Source organism: Ostrinia furnacalis, unplaced genomic scaffold (assembly GCF_004193835.3).
Source record: "Ostrinia furnacalis isolate ACB-3 unplaced genomic scaffold, ASM419383v2 OfSCF1803, whole genome shotgun sequence".
In the NCBI taxonomy this organism is placed as follows: domain Eukaryota; kingdom Metazoa; phylum Arthropoda; class Insecta; order Lepidoptera; family Crambidae; genus Ostrinia; species Ostrinia furnacalis.
This window is the reverse complement of record NW_021132042.1, coordinates 318,485-342,765: the sequence shown is the minus strand read 5'-3', so window position 1 is coordinate 342,765 and position 24,281 is coordinate 318,485.

Genomic DNA, 24,281 nt, shown 5'->3' with positions numbered 1-24,281 from the left:
CTGATGTTTATCTCCAAAATGTATTTTATTTATTTATTTAAAGACTTTATTGCACACACATAAGAATGTTCAAATGTAAAAGGCGAGCTTAATGCCATAAGGCATTCTTTACCAGCTGAGCTCAAAATTCAAAGTTATACAGGTTAATATGCTAATAAGAAGGTTACAAGGAAATGGCACGACCACAGCGTCAATTCGCCCCCGCAATGGGCATATTTGCATCCATTTAGAGAGACAAATGGCAAAGTGGTTATCATAGACAAAAAGTGCCCATGTTTAGGGCTTTTATCTCGCCAATAGCCCTGCGGTTCATTGTTCACGGGTCGAGCCCTGTAAATAGGGTTGGCAAAATATAATATTGCAGAATTATTACTGAAAATGAGAATGGAATATGGAGGCCACGTACCGGAAAACGCAGCGTGGGACGTCCACCCACAAGGTGGACCGACGACCTGATAAAGTAGCGGGAAGGCGCTGGATGCAGGCCGCTACCAACCGTGCGATGTGGAAGTCATTGGGGGAGGCCTATGTTCAGCAGTGGACGTCCTGTGGCTGAAATGATGATGATGATGATTACTGAAAATATAACAACAATATTTAAAAAACAGTTATAGAAGGCAGGAAGCTTGTATCGTGGGTATCAGACAAAGGATATTATAAATTATTGTTAAATTGATAGATACCATTGTTAGTCAGTTAATATTTAAAATATCGACTTATTATACAGAGAAAAATCCCAGACACACACACAAAATACAAAAATGGTAGCACTAACGCATAACGTTCTAAATCGGTCATTGACAATTTAATCTGACTCATAATCCAGATGTTTAGAAGTTTTACCAATATACCGATCATATAGCACCCAACCTTTTTATCTAACGTCAAAGGCTATTTAAAGAACTCAACGACATTTAAATACTTAATAACGCAACAAAATAGCCGTCCTTCCTGATCCCTCCCATTATCCTGGGAAGGGCCGTCAAAAAACGTTTCTATTTATGGTGAGCTTTTAAATTGTGTGTTCGAATTTCAAAAGCTGTTAAAACAAAGGATTACAACTTTGGCAACCCTACTTGTATGATTAATATTGCTAAACAGTGGAAAGGTCCAACTCTATATTTAGGAGTGGGTGTTTGAACCTTTCCTGGTTTTGACGTCTATGAACACGCTTAAAACAAAGTGCAAGCACTTTTAGGTCCGCCATACACGGACAGCTCGAGCAGTTAGTCAGTGATCAACATACACGGACCACTCTTGTAGTCAAGAGTCAACAGCTTGAAGCTGCCAGTTGGTATTAATTGCTCAACAAATCACAAGCGCGCACGCCGTGGAATGAAGAAAGTGGGCGGAGGTAACTGCGCGAGAGCTGTCGACAGCTCGAGCAGTCAGTGTATGGCTGGCGACTGCTTGGCCGCACGATGAAAATTCACCATGCTGTCGACCGCCCGAATCAGTTGCAACCGCTCGAGCGGTTCGTATTATGTGCGTCCATAGAACTCTGCAGTTCACTGTGCAGTCGCAGCTTGAAGCTGTCAACCGTGACTGCTTCAAGCGGTCCGTATATTGCCGGCCTTTTAATCGGTTCTCAACAGGTGCTACTGTCTGAAGTTTTTAATCGTGGTCTTGTTTCAGCTGTTTTATAGCAACAACTCCTTCGTAGTCGAAAGAGTTGAGGTTTGAATCTCTAATCTCTATGATCTTGATTCAGATGTTTTATCGCAACAACACCTTCGTAGTCGAAAGACAAGAGTTGAGGCTTGAATCTCTATACCTCTATATAAAGTGACATTATTTTGTGTGAAATAAGCTATTTACACAAAACGCAGAATTAAAGCTATTTCGTAATTGAAATTGTCACATACTATGTGTAGAGGAGAGAGGTCGTGATTTTATGTGCGTGCGACATCCACCCACAAGGTGGACCGTCGACATCATAAAGGTAGCAGGAAGGCGCTGGACGCAGGCCGCTAATAACCGGTCAACATGGAAATCATTGGGAGAGGCCTATGTGAACATAGGCCTCCCCAAATACTGCTGAAGCAGTGGACGTCCTATGGCTGAAATGATAATGATGATGATGAGAAGTGATTTTGTGATTGGAATAGCTATGAGTGATTTTAACTCGATTCGATATTCGAGATAGTTAAAATAAGTGCTCTTCTCGACAAGGAGAATATTACAAAGATGAAGGTTTCAGAACAAAGAAATCATAGTCCGTATTAGTGCGAGCAAATAGTCTTAATTCACGCTAAGCGCAAGAAAAATAACGTCCTACTATTCTTACAACAAAAATGGAACCGATTTGTAAGTATTTAGAAAATGTACCTATGAAAAACAATCACACATCTAGGTTAGGCAACAATCATCAAACTACTTAACGTATCATAATGATATACCTAATGCCCACAAAATGATATAGAAATTCCTTTTTACAGAAGTCAGATGAGAAATAATGAGCATTTAATACCGCCGCATGGGAAATCTGGCACCCTTGGACTCGGAAACAAATTATATCAAAGGAAGTAAGGAAATTTTATCCAGTTTTTCCTTCTGGAAAATATAATGAAATTAATTTCGCCGATTTATCTCTCAATGAAGATTATCAAGTACAGGAAAACGGACGGAATTCAAACATTTACGTGTTCTATGATTAATTTATTCAGAAAGATCTCAATTTTATGACATTTTAAATTTAAGTTAGATTCGCTTAAAATATTGGACATCATTTTGACAGACGATTGAAAAGATTTCAAAACCAGAATTGTAAAAAAAATCTTTGAGCAGATAAGGTAAAGAAATCTTTTAGGCTCTTAATGCAAGAAAAAGTATCATAAGAGTTTAGCTCTGACCATTCGTACCTACTTCAATGCGTTCTGCAAGTTTGCAATTTACAATTGAAGTAACGTGGTCCGAACAATATATCATTTAATAACTCGCATTCACGGTAACAGACAAATTAGCATCTATAGTCTAGACTGACAATATTGACAATCAATTTTTAGTTCTAGTAATGTGGACTGATAGTGTGAAGAAGTGGGGAAGGAACTTTCGCAAGGAAAGAAAACAATTTAATATAAAATTAATTAAATAATGTTTTTTCTAAACGTAATATACAAATAGCTATCGAAAATTACCGCAGTGGATTTTGGCAGAGAATGTGCCCCGTTGGAAGATATGAAGAAACTTTAAAAAAATGAAAGATATAACAAAAAAGTTATTTTTTCAAAAGATAAGATCTTACATAATATTTAAAAAATAAAGTTAAATAGATGACAATTTGAAAGTTGGAACACGAAAAGGATTTAATGTTACATCTAGTCAGGAAATTGGTATGTATTGTGTGTTATCGCAAAAAGGCTTCAGTAAAGTGTGAGACATAACTCAGCTTGTGGTAAATTCAACGGCGTATGTTAAATTAAGTACTCTGTTTGCAATGCTACTTGGAAATATGAAAGAAACTTATATAGATTTTTGCTATAAAGAACTGCTTTTGAGTCTTCTATCATTATTAGGTAACTGATTTAAGTTCCTAAGTAATGTAATACTCATCATGATGTTGATGAATTTTTTTTTTATGTGACAGGAGGCAAACGAGCAGACGGAGACCAGACCAGACCAGACCAGAGTTAAAAATAAAGTGCACACGGCGATGCGCTTTTGTAGCGATTATATACCTACGTAAGTTTCTAGAGTTTTAGAAAAAAAGCACGCCGTCGACAACCAACCGCGTCAACAACGTGGTGTGCACAAGCACTTACAAGTAAAACAAGAGCTGTATTTTAACCGTCCCGGTTCCCAGAAAATTTCTTCACCTCCTGAAACTGGGAGAGGTGTTGCTTCTTTAGAAATACGACCGGGATATTTTGTTCTAGGAATGGTTCAGTTTAGGATTCTTGTATTTGTGACATTTATAATTTAACAATTGAAAATAATGACTGCCTTAAGTACAGCGCCAAGGGAATCATGTCCCTTAGATATAACATTGTTTTTCTATCCCCTATCTATGTTTTCCATTTTAATGCGTTTATTTTCTGTTTTTTAGGTGTAAGTACCATACAAAATCACTTAATACTCCTTTATTATCCGATACAAGAATCTCAATTTCCCAACACGATAAAGTTCCGCAAGTTCGCAACACCGTTCTCTTTGTCCATCCATCACCTGATAAATTCAATATCGACTTAAAACGGCTTGATAAACGTCCGTGAATGGCGAATCAACGGGAACCGTTGCCCATTTCGGCGGTGTTTGGAAAATTGAAAAATAAAACAGGATAACGCACAGGGGTGCCGAAAACGGTTTAGCTAAAGAGCTATTTATAAAAGTGACCGGTTCCGTTTGCTGAGCGTTTTCTTTGACAGCAGCTCACAAAGGGAGCGGAGCGAGCGGAGCGCTTTGTGCGCTCGCTTGAAACAACGCTTGGTGTCGTTTTAGTGAACATGCTGTGTTATGTTCAAGTGATAATTGCTTCACGACCTTGTTGTGGTACTTCTAACTTTATGGCAGAGCTGGTGCTAATTATTAAACATAAATTTGAATAACCTTATTAATTCATTTTATCGGCTTCATCTTACGTAAAATTATCACTAAAATGCAATGAAATTAAAAACTTTTTGCTTATTAATCTAAACACAATGGTGTCTATAAAAATATCTAGTCCATATTTTTTGCCTAATAAATATTATTTAGTAAGTTAAATTGATTTTGCTACATAAAGAGTATTGCGAATTCAGATTTTACCCTTAAAATACCCAGTTTGGGTCCTGCTTTGATCTAAGATCGCGGAGCTCACCTTATTAAAGAACTGATGAACTGTTAATATAAATCCGTCTCGAGTTTAATAAAGTAAGAAACGTTACCTCCAATACAGAGGGATTGCCAATTTCCTCAGCAATTACTCAATCGGATCTTAACTTATGAGATAAATAATTTATGGGATTACCAGCAGTCGAAGCTTGGGCTTGATTTTGCCCTCAGCTAATTCAGTTGTCAGTTGTCAGACGTCAAACATTGATTAATAAAATATACACACTTTAGGTACTTTATAAAATACCTGCTGGGTATTTTTAACTTTCCTTTTTTTTCTAAAAGCAGAATAAAGTTCACTTAGATTATGGTTTTATTTGCCCAAAATACCTATCTTTGCATATATTTTTATTGTTTTCAATCATAATATTAGCATAAAAAAGTTCACATTTGAAAAATTCTATTATTAGGTACATCTATTTTAGCCTTAATATTATCTTCATAATTTTTTTAACAATTTACAGTCTCTCGCTCTTTCAACATAAATTTTCATCTTCATTTATGTATTTGTCTAAAAATCCACAATAGTGCACGAAATTATAATTTTGAATCGTTGTAGACACTTTTTCGTTATCTCTCTTAAAGGTACTTAGCAAATACGTCACTCCCCCGTTTTTACCACAATTTTATTCACATTGTCTTTTCCTTATATTTATCGAAATTTTCTCGGTGGCCTGGACATTCTCCGCCCCACACTCCTTGATTTACAACAATCTCTTTTATAATGCGTAATAAAACCAAATTTATGCTGCGGAAAAACTGTTCTTTTGGCTATAAGAGTAGGGGATGAAATGGCATGAGCTTTATCAAGAAAGAAACAAGACATTAGTATTTCAAGTGAGATTTAAAGTATTTGCTTTGTTATCTGTGACTGTATTATGTAGGAAGTTAACGAAATAATTAAGGAGTAATTACTTCTATTCGTACATCAATACAATTTTTACAAAAAGGTTGTTGAAATGGCCCATAAAGGAATATAATTTGCTTATTATCGGGGAGATGGTTGAAGGCTGGGTTGTACCATCTTACTTTAGCTTTAATAAACGTTAAAAATCTGTTAAGCTCCATATAAAAAGCACCGGTTATTGTTATAGTTACGGTCAAAGTTAGATGGTGCAACTCAGCTTAAGTGTGTTGTAACCTTGTTCAGTTTTTTTTTCTTATGCAACTGAGTGTACTCCTTATTCGGGAATGTAATTTATTTATAGAAACCAACAGCGATACATTGAAAATGTTAGTTATAAGATTAATTATAATTGAAAATGTTAGTAAAACAGTATTTTCCGGGCCGGGATATAAATCTAACTAACGTGAACAAACAACTATACTAAACGTAGACTAGGTAGTTGATAATAATAATTATGTAAATAGGTAGGTACATCAAAAAGTCGTGAGGTTGCTGATAAATCACGGACGAAGACGAACAAAAATAAACCAATGGAACAGGAATAAAAAAACATAAATGGTAAAAGTTACTAAAAAGCTCGATATTTTTTATTCAAATCAGCAAACGGACTGTTATATTTCTCGTAATATCTCTTCACGGGTCTATCTCCAACTTGTTTCTTCATCACAAGGGTCTCCAATTCTTCTACTAACACTATTGTCGCTGGGCTGGAAGATAAAGAACTTTATAATATCTCTAAGATAGAACTTAGCACTCATCAATTCAAGTACCTAGCTAAAGATCTGTCGCGCCATCAAAGTAGGCCTTATGTAAGTATAATTAGTGCAGACTTTGATCTCAAAACCAGTGTTTATTTCTTTATAGTATTATGGTATTTGTTTTTGACATTAAAAAGGAATTAGATTTGTTAATCTATTCCTTTTTACCGAACCAAATAACACTGGTATTAGTTTCTGGTATTAGAAAGAAATAATGTAGATTAAAACCAGATTCAAACTAAATTCTTCACATTAATTTCAGATTGGTTTTGTTCAATCCTTAGATCAAGAACAGGTTTGAAACTTGTGTAGAATGTAGATTCATACTTAATCAATAGAAATTCAAATAGGAACAGAATTCATACTATGCTAGAATTTGGAGCGTCACTCTTTACATGTATGAAAGTTACTATAGTCTAACGCAGTGCGCATCGTGAAATTACACTTTTGATTAATGTGATCTGGACCCAAAATTATATAATTTGAAACTGCATCTCGAGCGTATAATCAATTTCGCATACCAGTTGTTTAATATCTCTGGAATTGTTTTCAACGAGATTGTTTTCTAAATTGCCTTCTACTGTGGCAAACAAATCCTGAGAGATCACAAATATATCCGAAAATATTTCAACTGTGAAAGATTCGACGCAAAAAGGTTGCCTGATAAAAGAACGGTTTTCGTGAAGATTTGAAAACCTTTCTTTCAAAACAAAAGTAATTTGAAATACGAAATAATACTTCTTTGTGAATAGATTGATTAAATTTTAATTGTAGAGCTCACTTTAGACTTTAATCTATTGAATTACTAGGCTCGTATTTCAAAAGATCGCTCAAAATTTATTCAATTTCGAGTCTTATAGTTCTAAAGTAAATACAATATAAATATTTAATTTTGTCCTAAACAGATTCAACAAATGAGAACTGAGAATTATTTTTTAGTGTGGCTCTGTACAGTCCGCGTCAAATAGTTCGTAACACCCAAAGTAGCCTAAAGTTCGCAACACGTCTTTGTTACAATTGGAATAAGGTTGTGTAGTCAACTTTTGGCCACTTTGGGTAAGTATCACGAAATATTTGACGCTGACTGTACACATACCTGTGTAAAGGTTAAAAGATAGTAACTATAATAATTTCAGACGAATATTTAAATGTGTGAAAGCGCTTTTCAAAAGCCTTTTTGCAGAGAAAATAAATGACCTTTATAACTTTTATGACTAACCTTATTCGCACCATGTTCATGTGGTCTAAGAAAGTAATGGTGTCATTAAATGTCGCTAAAATACTCGGAAACAGGATCTGAAATGAATAAATACCTTATGTGATAAACTTCATATAAATTAAACATAACCCTCCTTCTGGCGTAGTTGGGTTAAAATATTATCTGGGACTAGCTTGATGGTTTACATAATAAAACAATAAGGAATAGGTATACAATTGTAGTTGTATAATTATCGAAAGACTAACGAAAAGTAAGCAGGTAATCATTAAAATAAATGAAAATCTAATTTTACTTGGAATGATTCACTTTTAACACTTTAAACTACAAGTTAAGTAACTAAATAATCTGTTTGATACTTATTTACGACATATCTGACTTTCTTAGAAAGAGTCGGTGTTGAAAGTTTCACGAAAAAACCATAGAAGTAATATTTTAGACAAAATTCACAGGATATAATCTCTCAAACCATCGAAGTAGGTATGTTATTGCAATAAAATAAGTAGATGTACGAGTACTTCAATTCAACACGTAGGCACATACCTTTTAACTTACTTTTTTATCTTTATCGCTATTAGATGTCTAAATTAGTTTAAGATAAGTTTAATAACAACTTTATATGAGACTGTTTTATCCGATCTGCCTCCGTTTGGACTTACTGATATTATTTAGCAATACATTGATTGACTCTAACATGTTTGAAAAGGCTCTCACCCGATTAAAGTTACTATTCGTTCGTTAGTTCTTTCGTTTCAGCCGAAAGACGTCTACTGCTGGACAAAGGCCTCCTCCAAGGTTTTTTATAGACCGGTCCTGCGCCGCGCGCATCCAGGCAACTCCTGCGACCTTCACTAGATCGTTGGTTCACAGCTCTACGAGCTATGTGCCCCGCCCACTGCCACTTGATTTTAGCGATTCTGCGAGCTATGTCAGTCACTTTGGTTCTCCTGCGGATCTCCTCATTTCTGATTCGATCACGCAGTGAAACTCCGAGCATAGCACGCTCCATCGCCCTTTGGGTAAACTTGAGCCTTCTTATGAGGCCCATAGTAAGCGAAAGACTGAATTCATTGCAGGAGTTTTATTTTCCTATGCTTTTTCCTTTACCAGTGAAAGTTACAGAGTACACTGTGCGAAGCTAATACTATCCGATGTCGACCGCCTCACTTAACGTCATGAAAATGTACGTGCACTATTCGCGGTTAAAATATCAGAAAAATACCATGTAGAGAACCAACGCCGTTTCCACAGAAACTGTTTTCTTCATCGTACGTGCCGTACTGTTTTATTTCTGATGTTAATCCGATTTTATTTGTGTTTTACGACCTCATAGTTGCCATTTTAACGATACCAAAACCTGGCTTCTGAAATAACTTTATTATGCCATTGACTTATTTTAAACGAACGCGGATAATTCCTGAGCGTTCGCGTTTTATTGCGCAGTTACTGAGACAATTGCATCGTTGCACAAAGTTTCATAATTGGTTATGTTACGGTTAAAATTAGATCAGTTTTTTTAGCATTCATTACCAAGTTCTGTATGTTTCCACCTTAGGGAATTAGATTTTTTCAAGTTATTTAAAATTCTGTATGCTGTTTGGAAAGATTACAGCTCATAGCATACTTGCCAACTCGGAAAGGGATCAACATACTCGTAGTTTCGTCTTTTGCGCATTGTCAATAATTGCGAGGCGAGGCGTTTACGTTACTACGGTGCGTATTTAATAATAAATAAATAAAATAAAAAATTGTTTATTTGGCACAACACATTAAAATTACAAATTAAAACTTAAAACTAAAAATAAAATTGAACCAAACAGGTCCTCGCTCAGCATATGCCAAGGCACGAAGTACCTCGACGCTGATATTCTGCGAGCACCGTTTAAAGAGAGGGCGTCCAGCCAGCCTTACAAAATACAATGAAAAGACAAACTTTATAAATACGTAAAAAACACACTCATATCGGTTTGCTCCAACATGCCATTGTTTCTTTTTATTTAATAATAAATTCAACAAATAATATAACTACTATATTAAATAACCTTATAATTTATACTATATTAAAGGAACATATTTTCTAATTATTTATTATCAGTCCCTGTGCTATGACATATTATCACATAATTATAATTGCACAATATTATATACCAAATAAATACATAAATACCTAATTATTTTATTAGGATTTTTGCGTCTGCACCAGATATCTTTTGTATTTGATCTTGAATGATCCAATATGCGTGCAATCTCTGATGGGTGGAGAGATGTTATTCCAACACTTTGATGCCGAATACCTAAAACTGCCCCGAAACGCCGCTGTACTGTACGTTGGGCACATTAGTCTATCATTCATGCGAGATTTTCGTTTAGTGAACTGTAATTTTTTAAACAAATATGATGGGTTCCCCTCTTTTATAACACCAAAAAGCAAAGTTGCAAAATGTAGACGTCGTGTTTCCATCTTCATCAAATTATTGCTGTTTAGATACGGCGTTATGTGATTTACGGCGTTGTGTATTTACTTATTAGGCTGGGTTGCACCATCTTACTTTTACTTTTACAATCGTCAAAAATCTGTCAAACTCCATAAAAAAAACATCGGTTATCGTTATAGTTACCGGCAAAGTTAGGTGGTGTAACTCAGCCTAAGTGTGCGTTGCAGTATGGAGTTTCACACAAAGAAATAAGAATACTGACCGCGTCGAATTGATACGGTATACGCTAAAAAACTAATTACTGAATTAATTGTTTAGTTGAAAAGACAAAAAATATGCGACTTTTACTTACTGATCTCTTGAAGTCGGGGTCTCTAATATTACTATAATTATTACACATTACTATGTTTATGTAACAAATTGTATTCAAAATCTATACTAGTTTGGCATACCTTACATTACAACCTTGGCTTTCTCACTCACTGGGAAGTGAACTGCTTATTTGCACCTATCACGTTAACAATGGTGTTAGAGTTACAGAGTCGGTATTGGGTTACACTTGACCATTGTTGTGTGACAAAGCCAGGGAAACTTATGTCTTGGACAGGATTGGAGGTAACCTGTTACCTGACTAAACAAAACATTCCTATAATTCGTTTCAAGTGCTGTTACACGTAAGTACCTACCAGGTCCTGATAACTAATATCTAATAACAAATATGCAATAGAGTAGTTGAACATCACTAGACATTGACATATTTATTTAATGAGCTGTCAAAATATGACTCAATTGATAGCTAAGCATTTGGAGTTACTGATTAATGATCTCAACCAGTTTACCGATTGATACAGCCCATTTTAATCATAATCCATGGCACAATACAAAATAGTTTTTCGTTTTTTCACTCGACTGTATTTATAATAGGAGCATTTATTGTCAAGAAACCGATGTATATTATTTAGTGTTCACCCAACCTCGAGTACAATAGCTCAGTCAGTTTTGGTCTAGATACTGTCCTTACATAATACGAAATAAGAGCAATTTTTGCAGTGTAGTTGTATAACTTGATATGCCGTCGGGTGTACTTTTACCTGGCAGACGCTTCGCTTCTTGGCAGCTAACTCACCCCAATAGAAAACCTGGCTGTAGACTGACTGATATTATCCCCAAGTGGATTTCAAGTGGTGAAGTGAAAATCTGTATCTAATAATTAAAAAATTTGAAACGAGTGGTCCGAGGAACCCGGATTCGATCCCCGTTGCCGCTTACATCAAGGAGTTAACGGGATTAAAAAATATATTAGAGAGCACATTTAAAGTAATTTTGTATTTTTATCAAAGTACCTCATTAGCTTTAGGTTTGTTTGTTAAACCTTAACACTGTACTACAGGTATGTCACGGAATTAAAAGGTTCGTCAGTTTTCAAATTGATTCCTTCAACGAATCGCGAGCACATATTACCTTTTGAAACTATGTTACAGAATAATCTCGAGTTAGAGAAAATAATCTTTAACTGTTCGTCAGTAAAGTTCAAAATTATCCAGATCAAAGTTGTTTGACGATTTATCTTGTCAAAAAGATTATTATGATTGATAAACTAAAACCTTCTTGTTGGTTCAACCTGCCATTATTATTTCTATTAAATAAAAAAATCTATTGTCAATTGGTCAATTAAATGTCATCATTGCATTGCACTGATGGGATACAAAAATAAACAAGCAAAACCTTATTTGTTAGCAAACGTCATATTTATTTAAATGTTAGCAGCACTGTTTCTTGCACTGTTATGTTGGCAGGTTTGACTCTTACAGTACCTAGTGCATGCGAAAACCGACACTAAGGTGACGAAACTTTTCATTCTGCGACTGTACTTGTAGTATTTTTTATAAAACACCTCAGAATATCTTAAACGAAACTACACCCGTATTATCTGGGGAGAAATATATTTTCTCCCTGTATTTCGCTGACAGCTGACACCTGCGCCGTCCAGACATGTCCCGGCACTTAAATCCCGGCAAATACAAACATGTCCCGGGAGTGCACCTGCGAAATCACTATGAAGGGGTATTGACTGCGAAAACCAAATCTATTAGCTTAAAGTAAAGATAACAGATGAAGCTAAACATTGTGGCATCTTATCTAGTAAGATAACATAATTATGATACTGTAAGTTATATCGATTATGTCAACGTAAAATCGTGGACTCCGTTAGTTTATAAATTAACGCGTGAGATTGTAAACTAATTTAGAGAATCATGATTGAAAAGTGGGTTGAATCCTAATTTGTTGTTGATTTTAGACGAAAGCTTTTTGTCGTAGGTACTGAAATGTAAAAAATAAATTTTAAATTTTTGTCAATTTTATCGAAGCCGATTGAGCTTAAAGAAATGTCAAATATACCAATACCTATTTAATTTTTTGTCAAGGCACTTTATTGCAACATATTTTTGCAAAAATGAATTTAATAGAAAGCAGGCACAGACTTCGTATTCATAGAAAAAAAAGAAGAATGATCCGTTAAAAAGGAGGTTTAGTTTCGTAAGTACCTAAAGGTGTATTTTGAACCACTAGAATTAGATCGCATACGCAATTACACAAAGCTTATTGAAATTCGTACGAATTCTCTAGTGAATTTGAATTTTAACGCTTTCAAAATATGTCTCCGGGCCTAAAACGTGATGACGTGTTGATCCGGGGGATTGGACACCATTCGGTGACTATGGCTGAATAAACCCATGACCTAAATAAAATGGCCGGCCTTTTTACGAGTCTGTTTGTTTTTCTGTAAAAAAGGAAGTAGGAATAGAATGTTAGTGCCTCGATAATTTCGAGCGAGAGAAATCGGAATGAATTTGATAATATCAAAAAAATATCAGGATTACTGTATTAGGATAATATTATTTTCTTAGACCATCATTCATTCATTTCCAAAATTCTAAGCTGTCAAATTCATGAGTAAAAACTAGTAATGGTGTATTTCAATAAGTAAGTTACTTAAGTAAAGTTTTTTAGCTCTCTATTGATACACTGATTACTTTCATCATAATCATCACCAGGTGATTTAGTGCCCACTGTAGGAGGAATGGCTCTCTTTAATTTTAAATGGAGGTATTTCAGCCTATACTCACCGAGCTAGCCACCTGTGTGAAATGATGGGGAACCTATTGTTTTAAAAATCTGAATTTTGAATCTTAGGTCTCGATATTCATTACTTCATCGTGGCTCTAATATCAAAGCGCGCTTTCAAAGAAATCCGCGCTCGACTAAGAACTTCATATTGGGAACTATAGAGACATTTCGCACCCTTAATAATACAGGGGCACAACTCAAAATTTTTGGTTTTTTACTTTTTGTCCTAGAGAGGCACATTTTCGTCAGTTCTACAAGATGGCTTTCACAGAAATCGAAAACAATGATCAGATAAAAGAGTTCTACATTTTGTGCCCCTTCCATACTATCGTCTATCTTCCCGCTAGAAGGGCTGAATCAGAGACATGCCGATATTTGTCGAATCCGGCCCGCGCGACTGTGGTCCAATTTGGAGTTGTGCCTTTGTGTGACAAACTTTTAAGTAAGTGTTAGTGAGCTAAGACTAATTAATTCCATATATTTCTAATAATATGTTACATTTTCATTTTTATTACAATGATAAAGTCCCGTAAATCATAGAAAATTATAAAATAAAACTTTAACTTTAGTTAGGCGGACCATGGATGGGTGTTTGTAGTTAAATTTACAACTCTCATATAAAAGTAATTTGCTTCTTGGTATTAATTTTCATAGCTATTGGTTGATTAGGAGCCTATAGAATGTTTTATCGCGATGCTAAGAAATAAAGCGGTGGTTATGAAATACTTCCCGACAAATTAATAAACTAATGATTAATAAAATAAGAGACATACCTACGTGTTAAGGCTATTAACGTTCGCTCGGGGCTCGGGTTGGCTTTTTTCTTTGTTTATTTTATGAATAAACGCACTAGTCAGCCAAAAGGTGAATTACTTTAATATGATAGTGTTATAATTTTTATTTATATTATTCATTAATTTATTACGGTCACATAAATTGATGCTAATTAATCACTCAGATTCTGAGGACTGAGGATACATCGAATTTATTTTAAAATTATCTTTTCACGTATTAAGTTACTACAATTTTACTGATCAGCTATTAGACCTTGAAATTTTCAGTTTGTGTAAATTTAAGTTCTAAAGTGCTTTTTGTCTTAAAAAATATGAGTTTGTAATGAAATCTTGTGTTAACACCATTAACAGTTTTTATTAATATGTGGCAAATAGTTTACACAAAAGCAAAGAAAAAAGATCACGGAGTTTGTGATAACAAACCAAGCATACTTTGGGATAAAAATTGTACAAAATAATAAATATTGGGTGTCCAATATCGTCGTAAACCTTGTGTACCTACACTCTTTGCAATACTGAAGTCAAGCCGGACGTAAAGGGCTTCTATTTGGAGGGCCAAAGATATGTGTGTGTATCTAAAGCAAAATGATTATGAGTACGGAAAAATTAAAAGCAGCTATCTTCGATGGACTGCAAATCCGTGCTCTTATAAAAGACTGTATTTGTAAACCATATAACACAAATTGAATCTGAAGCATGGCTAAGGTGTTTTAGTAGTAAAATATTTTGGGGAATGTTAGAACACCAGAATGGATATTCTTGTGTTCAAAATTGGTTGCTAAAATCCTTCAAAAATTACACACGCCAATTTGAGTATTAAATTGTATTTTTTACAATAGCCATTTGAACTGATTCCCACATAATGTGGGTGATTATGTAAGGGACAAGGAGAACGGTTTCTTCCACCAGGACAGCAGGATAGTGGAAAAAAGATACCAAGGTACTGGCTGTTGGACTTTAATAAGTGATTATCTTGAACAAATCCATAACAGAAAACCTTACAGAAAAAGTTTTTGTAGGTTTTTTCTTTATTTGATGAAAAGCATATTTTTTATAGGGTAAGAGTCTCTATCTATCTAAGTAAAAATATTTTGAATGCATAAAATTAGTATTTTCATGTCGGTTTTCGCAGAGAAATAGCTAATAGTCTTTATTTTAATCTAATTCGACATATCTAATAATTTTCTAGTATTCAGCACCCTACACTTATACTGAATTGGCTATAAGCTACTATACCGCACAATAACTGTCCCCAATATTATCGGGCGTAAATCAATATAAAAATCGAATAATACACTTATTTTTAAATATTAGAGAGCAATATTAGGGAATATGCCATATAAAACAATTCAGCCTAAGGATTAGATGGGCACAAGTACAAGTAATACCCAAAATCACAACAACAGAAATAGTAAAATAAAGGCCTAACTTTAAAATATTTTTTTAAACAATTTTTTTAAATACTCATAATCAATATTTTCAAAAATGTCTTATGTCAAATTATATAACAGATACCAGTGATGAAGTATGCTTAATTTGAAAGTTGTAGCTGATAAAATAAAGATTTTAGAGCCAATTATGTAAAAAACCGCGATCCGCCAATTGGTTTTTTGGCTTTTCCCAAAAAACTGAATTTTGGAGTTGTGCCCATTCATTATTAAGGGTGCGATTTGCAACTTCGGAATTCCCCAAGACGACGGCAAATCAACCTTGCACTGTGACATCTTATACAATTGCAATAGCTGCTATTTTGCAACAAAAGTGTATACTCCGATGTGCTCGACTTTAGGTACGTATTATTTGAATTGCGAGTGATTATCTCCAGAACTCCAATAATAACAATATAGGGGTATAGTCACCAATAAGTTTGGGATATCTCTCCTTACAGACGTTGTAATGAGAGCTAACTTGAAGTTTATAGGTACTGAAAGTTCTAGAATTCTAGAACTTGGTGCTACAATTCGGTTGGTCTTGAGAGATATAGCTAAAGGATATGACATGAAATTTTAGGAATTCCTACATGGAATTTCCATTCGGAGCTTAATATTATTCACAGATAAGTCTCGTGAATGGCATATTAAATAGCACTCAACTATTCATTTGACGTGATGTTACAATACAGTGTGCTGCCCCTTATGGGGCATCATTTGAACCCGATCCAGTTTGAACTGTTATCAGTTACATGACTTGCTAGCTCACATACTGGACTTAAACTCCCGCTGTGATATCGGGTTCAAATCCTGCTGGGAGCAAAACTGTAATTTATGGAGTAGGTACGAGCAATTCAATCATACTTACTCGTTGCATTTTATGTGTGTTCAACAAATAACCCTCATTGCTGCAGTCAGTCAAAATTCACTGCGTATTGCATTAAAATATGCCCATTATTTTTCAAAAGGATAAAAGTTCTTCAATAGACCATTTCAGCCCAAGTCATTATCATTTTAAATATCGGGAGTTCTACAAAACCCAACTGAAAATCATAGTGCATTTCTGCGGAAGAAAGAGCATCATTAAAAGCTGCCGGCGCACAATAATGACGATCATCAGATGTATATTGAAGCCATAGTGTCTACCTCTATAGCTTTATACTGACGGGGTTGAAACTTGAGGATTCGTATTAAATTTTATTTATAGCAAGTTTGTTGAAGGCCATCTTCAAACACAAGACATTCATTGGGTTCTATGTTCGAAATTTTTGGATCCTATTCTTTCATTAAGCCTGTTTTAAAAAAAACCGACAATTTCAGGACGATTTGAGACCTTCGACCTTTCGCTTGCTGGGTGACTATTCCTACCTGACTGCTCAACAACGACAGTATTTTGGCCTATTTTTATTTATGCATTAGGTAGGTAGGTAGGTACTAAGTAGGTATACTTAGTAGATTTGAATTTGATATCCGAATAGCACTTGTAATCGAAATGCAAAATCGAGGAAGTCTGATGGTATCTAAAACTCAGGTCAATATTTTACTTTAAATAAAGTCAAGTTAATAATGTTTAGTTTAGAGTAAAAATTAGTAGTACCTACCTACTATTAAAAGGTGTCCGTAATTTACACTTAAAATATTTACAACTGTGAAATAGAACGTTTGCAGCTACGTTAAAATTTTACGTAAATTAACCAGGTCTGATGCATCCAAGCAAAATATACACGAATGGAAATTCAGCTCGTGTCATGCCTGCAGGCCAGAAATCCTCAACATTTGGGTCGCACTCCAATTTACTGAAGTACAAATCGAAGCAAATCTTATCATTGGTTTCGATTTGTACACGGGGTTGAACGTATCTTGAAAAAAGTCGCACGTTTACACTAACTAGATTGATGGAGAAGTAAGTACCTACTAGTATTTATTTCTACATACTCGTACATACTTATTTTACTCATACGAATTTGATGAGGAGTGTGTACGGTAGACATCATGCCGCAATGTCGCATATCCTTAAGACCTTCAACTTAGTGTAGGTAGACCTCCCGTTTGATGGACAGATGATCTGGTAAACGCGGGAATCATCTAGAACTGGATGCATGTAGCGTAGGATCGGTCGTTGTAGAAATGTTTAGGAGAGGATTTTGATCAGAGTGGACGTCTTTTGGATCAAACGAACGAACTGTTTGTATTTTAACCTTATCAATTACTGTATTTAAGACGTCTATTGGTTGAAACATAGGAACATAGTGGACAACAAACCTATATAGTGTGAGCCCAAAACTCCGCTACAAGAGTGGCGTTGTCAGTAGTATGCATCAAATCTTCCTGTGTGCAGTTATTTGGGCACGCAGGGCACGACATCATGTGCTTCATCGACTGGGGAACAAAACTACACTTGCACTCCAAGAAACCCCACCTGAACAGATTGTTATGTAATGTTTTGATAACACACATTTTGAGAACCAATGACAAACTGGAGAATACCAGGACTAATTTCGATCAGTAGAGCGTGAAGCACATAAGTCTTGGTTAGTGTCACCGCTTTTGCCGAACTTGGTTATGTTTATATACCCACCCCGACAGTTAGTTGCATTATCCTCATGCATGTAATTGAAACGCATTCTCGAGGAGGAAGTGTGTTTAATTCAAGAAATGCCACTTTGGAGACTATGTCGCTTGCTTGCTAGTACAGACGACATTAGGTAAACACTGGCATCTATGTCCTTGTAATAGCAGCTATTTTGTAACAAACATATAGTCTGATGTGCGGGTGACTGTACAAATAATTTATGGGCTGGGAGTGTAGGCGGATTCTGTTTGGTATGAAACCTATCAGAGTAAGTTTTGTTAAAGTTTGTGACGTGTGACGAAATCTTCTTAGACAATTGGTTTAGGTATAGAATTACTTTCTTCATTGATAAAGTTGATCATTGTTATCGTACTAGCGAGGTAAAGGTTTAATTAATTAATCTATACTGATATCTATACTAATATTATAAATGCGAAAGTAACTCTGTATCTCTGTCTCGCTTACGCCTAAACCACTGAACCGATGTTGATGAAATTTAGCATAGAGTTAGTTTGAGTCCCGGGAAAGGACACAGGGTAATTTTTTTTGAAACAGGGACGCGCGCGGTAAAGTTTTTTTGTGACATTGTGGATAAAAAAAACATACAAAATTCCACACGGGCGAAGCCGCGGGCGGAAAGCTAGTTATTTTATATGGAAGTACCGAATGAACATAAAACTAGTAACTTCGAATCCTATTTTATTGATGCATTTCAATAAAAGAAAAAAACATGCTCTTTGCAATATCGGACAAAAAAGTAGAATCTTTCCATTTCCTGCGCATAATGCACGGTTATTTTATTTTGAAAACCACGTCATTTCCTCGGAAGTCAGTCTGTTCCTGTGGGTTCGATGCGTGTATCAGGCATCCGGTCTTTTTCATTCTGTCAGTGACGTCACATGCTATCTAAAACGCGTTCCGTTCAAAAATCGAACACGTCCGTTCTAACGGCACATTGATTCAATTTCGGTATTGATACTTGTTTGTGAATTTTAGCGCTTCGTTTTGGTCAACGCAATTTCATCGGTGTTTTTATTTCATTAGAGTTCAAATAAAACGAGCAAACACGAATCAGCCCGCTTTGAAAGTTTTGTTTTCTTTATGCGTGACGTAAAGGATCAATATTGTAGTTTTTTCTGTCATCACGTTTTATGTTTGTGGATGGGAACGTTTCTATCGGGATTAGGGGTCTGACATTTATGTTTAAACAATTTATAGATTACATAGATACGTTTTGGAAGATCTAATTAACAAAGACTCGCATGCGAAATATTTTACATGGTTTACTATTTTTTTATAGAGCAATCGATAAATAATATATTATGTTTGAGTTTAGATAAATGGGCAGTCGTAATTTTTGTCTGTTTTATGATTCCTTGAAAATCGATTAGGTTTTGGATCTAAGTAGTTACAATAATTCCGTAAATCAATATGAGATGCATATTTAATTTTCAGGTGATTTTATTATGTATTTGAATTTAGGTAATAATTTATGGGCTTGTTCCATAAGTTTATGAATATTGCAAAGCAGGCATCAAGCGTTTAAATGATTGATTTCGAAACTGCTATCGAAAATCGTCCGTTCTAACAAAATAATCTTAAATCTATTCTTACGTCTTACAAGTTAAGTAAAAGGACATAAGCTTCCACAAAACCGCAGCCTACAAACCAATACACACTCGAGCGAGTTCCCTCCCTTAGCCTTAAGCAGTGCTATTAAGATAGCAGGGGTCCATCCACGGCGATACCAAATAACGTTCTAAGTGATTGTAGGAGCGTGCGGGGTAAGGTTCGGCCGAACCAACGCGTGCAGCCGGCGTACGATGACGATGGCGATGGCGATCAGACTTAAACGACGTATTCCATTTTGGGGTTTGTGGTTCATAGAGCACCTGGCCTATTCCACTTAGAACACCCATCCATATTTTGGGCAGGTGCTCTAACGCATTCAAAATTGTGGATATTTAATCTAAAACTGAATTTATTTTGACAGTTGAAATCCGGATTTGGACAAGGATTGAATATGGGTAACGGGCGTAAGTAGAATTAAATTTATTATTACGACGTATTCACTTAGAGCACCTAAAACACATCACCCTAGTGCTGGCTGCCAACGTGATGTAATGGCTGATAGACAGGTCATGTTCCATTGACTTGGCCAGGTGCTATTCGTGCAGGTGATACTTGGGTGGGTACTCAAAGTGGAATTCGTCAATAAAAATGAAACTCAATAAAACTCATTTATTTCTGTAAATAGGTTTAAAAAAAACACTTTTACTTAAACTTAAACGCTTAACGCTAACACTTAAACGCATTAATCGCCATCGCCATCGCGGTCGCGATTTCCACGCGTTGGTTTGGCTGAACCTTTACGGACTTCGGCAAATCCCGTTTAGTATTCGGGACAGATATACCGCTTAAACTATTTGCGAAACGACGATCATGAGGCTAATTCTGAGTAACGTTTATCGGTGACGTAATTTGTGTTGTGATCCTGGGTCTAACTATGGATAAAGATTTGTATTATTCTTAGGGCTGGTTTTTCAGTCGTCGCATAACTTTTAACTGAAAAATAAGTTTGGCACATTGACAGTTTTAGCATGGGAAATATGTCAAAATGAAAAGGTTATTTGTCAGTTAAAAAATATCTGACGGTTGAAAAATCAGCCCTTAAATATTTATGAAAGAATACAGTTTTCAAATCACTACTAATATTATAAATGCAAAAGTAACTGTCTTTCTTTTAGGCTTTTACGCCTAAACCACTGAACCGATTGTGATAAAATTTGGAAGAGCAGTCGCCCGGCAAGCGGAAGGTCGTGGGTTCAATTCCCGTCTTTGTTTTTCTATTGATTGTATTTTACATAATATGATGCCACGTAAATAGCGTATTTAAAAAATTATTCCAGGAATTAAACATGTGAAAGAGAATCAGAAACTAATCTATCAACTTACCACAAAAGTATTTTGAAAATAATACGTCGCAAAGTGCAAACTCTTTTAGAAAACTTTGCTGTATTATATAAATTACATATTGATCTGTTCCTTTATAATAGAAAGCTGCTTTATGGTATTAAAAACCACTTTACGACTTAGTCCGTAGAAAATAATATGACTAAAAGAAAAATGTAAAGACAACAAACCTCTAAAAGTAACGTGAAATACTGCTCTATAATAAGAAAAGCTCACCTAATTTACTCTGGCATTAAGGGTGACTTTCCCCAAAAAAATAAAGGTGAAACGTTGAAATATGTCGTAATTTATCGAGTGGGCCCAAATCCGTCGACTTTTCCCGTTCCTTATTCATTGCAGTAAATAAAATTATACAACATGTCATTTCATTACAACATTTGCGAAAAATGGGTGGATAATATTTCCATTTGTGAGTGGGGTAATAGCAGAATTGGGGCCCTTGATTCTTTTAAAATTACAGTTGGGATTTTGTGTCTGTGGAATGGTGATTGTGTTTTGTTCGATGTGAAAGGGTTTATGAAGAGAAAAGGGGGGAAAGGGAAGTATGGAAGATTATAGTATGAATTAAAATTGACTACTTTTTTTCCGGCGCCTGATAGCGTAAAATAATTTATGGGATATCGTAATGTACACGGCCACACTGTTAACTATCTATTTCCGTTTTTGCTCTCGCTCTCATCAAATGGTGATTATTTGCGATAGAACGAGACGACATGACCGGCAATGGGTAGTTAACAGTGTTGTCGATAGTACCAATAGTACGTTTAAAAGGGATTTAGCATAAAAACCGTTTTTTCAAAAGGGAAAATGACTTATTACTTTATTCCGTAATAACTAATTTAATTAGCTAAACATACTCTATTGATGTCAAATAAAGTGATAACAATTAAATTACTATTTGACAATTTAATTAAGTATGAGTTTCTTCAATGGCAATATTACTATCGATAATATAAAATTAACATTAACGACAGAATGATAAAAGTTGTATAGGAAAAGTTGTTTATATAAAGTTAATCAAAAAAGTATTTATGATCAAAGCGACTAGACTCCCCTAAACATCTAAACGTGCCCAAAACAAACTGTACTAGAAAGTTCGTAAATATCGTCGAAAAAGTATAAAATTAATTTCGAATTCAGCCTGCGACCGTTCTCAGTATCGAGGGTTCGAATAAAAAACGAGAGAGGCTTCATATCACATATTTGTTCTATCGGAAAACAGCCTACAGGTGAACTGATTTTCTTAGTAAGGGTCTATTCACAATGTCTAGAATATACGTCGAGTCCGAAACAAATTATGGTAAATTCTACCAATAACATTTCCTTTTCGCTTCGCCGTAGAGTAGGCGCACACCGTTGATTTTTCGTAGGCCGATAGTTTAGTCGGGCAGTTGATCAGTATCAGCATGTATGGGAGTGCGCACACTACGCTGATTCGATTTGGCCGATTCTTCATACAATTTAAAATCGGGCACAACTATCGGCCAACTAAAAATCAACGGTGTGCGCCTACTCTTAGTCGGGTAAAAAGTTTGCCTAAGAACTGGACACTAACTTTTTTCTCTGGTCATGAATTATTTCAATCCTTTCGCAATTGCGGGATAGTAGTTTTGGCACCGTAGTGAAACAAAAGTTAATCCAAGACCGTAAAAAGGGAAGATCTTAAAGGACGTAGCACATTATTTTATCAATTCGGACAGGGATCGTAACCGTATCAACTTGAGGCGGTCTTTCGAGGCGGTCAGCATCCTTTGTATGAAACTCCATACAGCAACGCACAATCATCCGAACCGTAACGTAAAAGCCTCGCTTCGCGATTGACAGCGTGCGAAAGGCGATGATAGCTAGCAAAAGGCGATAGTCTTGATCCCTTTCCGAGTTGATAAGTCTGCTATAACCTTTGTTCTGATGTTCACAGTGGACTTGCTAAAGCCCCGAGAGGCATCATCATTTGATTTTGACTGCAAAACTTTCCCTTATTTACAAAAGTCAAAATTAAATGAAGGATTTAGTCTGCACTCCTCACGCTGGCCACTTAAGGTGGGGAGGCTTGATGTTCGCATATTGTCCCTTAGACATTAATGATTTAATTGTATAAAGGCCATATCACACCTATCAACCCGTAAAGGGATCAACATCGTATCGCTTTTCGCCGCGCTGTCAACCGCAAGACGGAGCTTTTACGTTATGGTGCCGATAAGTGAGCGTTGCAGTATGGAATTTCATAGAAATAATTCTGACTACCTCGAGTTGACTCGATCCGTTTCCATGGTGATAAGTGTGCTTCGTCATTAAAGCTAATATGTAGAGTTGTAAAATAATTGCATTTTCAATCTGTATTATTTCACAATTGATATAAAAACTCGACTTTGAATCTTAATTTCTGTTCCGTTAGGTAGTTTACTGTGTAAACAATAAATAATGCATCGCCCTCAGCTAAGTAACGACTTGTGTAGCGCAGACAGCGTCGGTCTGCGGGTACGAAGTCAATTATTTAGATTAAGGTAATTTGCTGAATTGGAGATGTACAGTACACGAATTCCAGTTTTATTTGCTGTACGTAGAGTTGATTAGACAATGTTTTGTTTCGAATTCGCTCGAACGTGTTACAATTATTTTGTCTTTTAAATAAGACGTGATTGTATTGTCTCGCTCAAGGCAAAAAGAAAAAAAACTCAGAATTCATATTTTGGTTTTATAACTAAGTAGAGCTATTACTAGAGACTTCTGTACGGGGATTTGCCCGCTTGGATTTCGGATTTTACGATTTTCTTGATATTTTTCTTACTTTTTCTTCTCCACGGCTTTTAAATGGTTTTCTGAATAAATAAAAATAAAACAAATAAAGAACATTTGAAACAATAGTTTTGTCAAAATCCGCTTTCGAATTTTGTCAAACGTCCATGTCACAAATACTTAGTATTTTTATTTAAAATTTTCTCAACACCATAGCCCCAGTAGGTATGCATGACCCTTTACTCTTTCTGAATAACTTTTCAAACCAAACCAATATTGACTTAGCTGATTTTTCCGAATATCTTCAATTCTGTTTATATCTTTGTCTATAACAACATGTTTACTTTGTATCTCACAAGCAAGATACATTTCAACCGGTTTCGATTAATAAATATAAATAGATACAAATCGAGCAAATCAAAGTAAGTAGCTTTCCATTTAATCATTTTAGATAAATAGTTATAAGAATATTTCCGAAAGTATATTATTGCAGCCTACATTTCTTGAACTAATCAGCGTGTA